Source organism: Rhinoraja longicauda, chromosome 8, assembly GCF_053455715.1.
Source record: "Rhinoraja longicauda isolate Sanriku21f chromosome 8, sRhiLon1.1, whole genome shotgun sequence".
NCBI classification, from domain to species: Eukaryota; Metazoa; Chordata; class Chondrichthyes; order Rajiformes; family Arhynchobatidae; genus Rhinoraja; species Rhinoraja longicauda.
This window is the reverse complement of record NC_135960.1, coordinates 541949-545106: the sequence shown is the minus strand read 5'-3', so window position 1 is coordinate 545106 and position 3158 is coordinate 541949.

The following is a 3158-nucleotide window of genomic DNA, read 5'->3' as shown; positions in this document are numbered from 1 at the left end:
GGGTGAGCAGCTTTAAATACCTGGGAGTCCGTACACACGCACAGACAAACACAAATGCACACACGCACACACACACACACACATACACACTCACACGCACACTCACACATACGCACACACATGCACACACGGACACACGCACCCATGCACACACGGACACACACACACATGCACACACACACATGCACACATGCACAGACACACATGCACACACACGCACACATGCACACACGCAAACACGCACACACGCACACATGCACACACACACACACACACACACACACACACACACACACACACACGCACACACACACACACACACACGCACACACACACACACACACATACTTAGACAGCGCCCGTAGTCGGGATGGAACCGGGGTCTCTGTCTCTGTGAGGCAGCAGCTCTACCCGCTGCACCACCGTGCCGAGATCCTTCGAGCTGTTCAGGATGAGTGACGTGACCAGGCGCAGCGGGCAGTGCTGATGCCTCACAGCACTGGGGGGGTCGAGGAATGCTGAGGGGTTTAACGATCAAATCAGTTTATTATGGATCATTCTTATGAGGAAAGAATGGCTCGTGTTCACTGGAATGTAGAAGGATGAGAGGGGGTCTTATAGCAACATATACAATTCTTAAGGGATTGCACAGACAAGATGCAGGAAACATGTTCCCGATGTTGGGGGAGTCCAGAACCAGGGGCCTCAGTTTAAGAATAAGGGGTCGGCCATTTAGGACTGAGATGCAGAAAAACGTCTTCACCCAGAGAGTTGTGAATCTGTGGAATTCTCTGCCTCAGAGGGCAGTGGAGGCCGATTCACTGGATGTTTTCAAGAGAGAGCTAGATAGAGCTCTTAAGGATAGCGGAGTCAGGGGGTATGGGGAGAAGGCAGGAACGGGGTACTAATTGAGAATGATCAGCCATGATCACAATGAATGGCGGTGCTGGCTCGAAGGGCCGAATGGCCTCCTCCTGCACCTATTTTCTATGTTTAGAGTGAGGACAGATTGCACAGAGAATTCCCCAGATTCAGCCCATCTCAGCCAGCCCCTAATACATAGAAACATAGGTGCAGGAGGAGGCCATTCGGCCCTTCGAACCAGCACCGCCATTCAATATGATCATGGCTGATCATTCTCAATCAGTACCCCGTTCCTGCTTTCTCCCCATACCCCCTGACTCCATTAGCCCTAAGAGCTAAATCTAACTCTCACTTGAAAACATCCAGTGGAATTGGCCTCCACTGCATTCTGAGGCAGAGAATTCCACAGATTCACAACTCTCTGGGTGAAAAAGTTTTCCTCATCTCAGTTCTAAATGGCCGACCCCTTTATTCTTAGACTGTGGCCCCTGGTTCTGGACTCCCCCAACATTGGGAACATGTTTCCTGCATCGAGCTTGTCCAATCCTCATCTGAGATTTTTATCCCTGACCCAAAGCTTTCACACAAAATGAATGAAAGTGACTTTATTCGACGCAAGGTGATCTCAGAATAATTTATAGAGGCTTTTAGCGCTACGGCAGGTCACGTGTTTCCGATATATTTCTCTCAATTAGCCTGTGAGGCACTTTTAAATATTGCAGCAAATGCAGTCCACATGTTAAATGCAGCAACAGGCGGCCGCTGGAGATGGGGGGAGGGGAGAGAGAGTTGGGACCGGCACGAGAGGGGTTGGGGGTGAGGGGGGGGGGGGGGGGTGAGGGAGGGGTGGGGGTGAGGGTGAGGGAGGGGAGGTGTGGGGGTGAGGGGGGTGGGGGTGAGGGGGGGTGGGGGTGAGGGAGGGGTGAGGGAGGGGGGGTGGGGGTGAGGGGGGGGTGGGGGTGAGGGAGGGGTGGGGGTGAGGGAGGGGTGAGGGAGGGGGGGTGGGGGTGAGGGGTGGTGGGGGTGAGGGTGAGGGAGGGGAGGTGTGGGGGTGAGGGGGGGTGGGGGTGAGGGGGGGGTGGGGGTGAGGGGGGGTGGGGGTGAGGGAGGGGTGGGGGTGAGGGAGGGGTGAGGGAGGGGGGGTGGGGGAGGGGTTAGGGGGGGGGTGGGGGTGAGGGGGGGGATGGGGGTGAGGAGGGGTGAGGGAGGGGGGGTGGGGGTGAGGGGGTGAGGGGGGGGGTGGGGGTGAGGGAGGGGTGGGGGTGAGGGAGGGGTGAGGGAGGGGGGGTGGGGGAGGGGTGGTGGAGAACCGCGCTGTGGGAGGGGTGGGGGTGAGGGAGGGGCAGGGGTGAGAGAGGGGGTGAGGGTGAGGGAGGGCCGTGCTGTGGGGGGCGGGGCAGGGGTGAGGGGTTGCCTATTTCACGCCTCCCCCTACCCCCAAATTCCCTCCTCCGGCTTCACAACTCACAACTCGTCAATCGTTCTCTCTCACACCTTCAGTTGCATCTCTGACCTTTGTATCATCCCCCCACCCCTCGCCTCGCCTCGCCTGTGTCCACCTATCACTCCGCAGGCTTTGACACACTCTCTCCCCCCCCCCAACAATCTGTCTGAAGAAGGGTCTCGACCCGAAACGTCACCGATCCATGTTCTCCACAGATGATGCCTGACCCGCTGAGTTACTCCAGCATTTTGTGTCAACCTTGGACATAGGTTTAAGGTGAGGGGGAGAAAGATTTAATAGGAATTCGAGGGGTAACTTTTTCATTAAAGGGGTGGTGGGTGTATGGAACGAGCTGCCAGAGGAGGTAGTTGAGGCTGGGACTATCCCAACATTTAAAAGGCATTTGGAGAGGTACATGGATAGGACAGGTTTGGAGGGATGTGGGCCAATGGGACTGGCTTACATGGGGCATCTTGGTCTGGAATGACAAGTCAGGCCGAAGGGCCTGTTTTCGTGCTGTGTGCATCTATGAATTTAAGAGAGAGTTAGATAGAGCTCTAGGGTCTAGTGGAATCAAGGGATATGGGGAGAAGGCAGGCACGGGTTACTGATTGTGGATGATCAGCCATGATCACAATGAATGGCGGTGCTAGCTCAAAGGGCCGAATGGCCTCCTCCTGCACCAATTTTCTATTGTCTGTGACTTTAAATGCGACTAGTGTGGGTAGGCACAATGGTCAACATGGACTTGATGGGCCGAAGGGGCCCGTTTCTGTAGAGTTCTGGGACCCTGACCCCATGATTACAAATCAAGGTCACTGCTGGAAACTAAAATAGTTTGGAATCATCA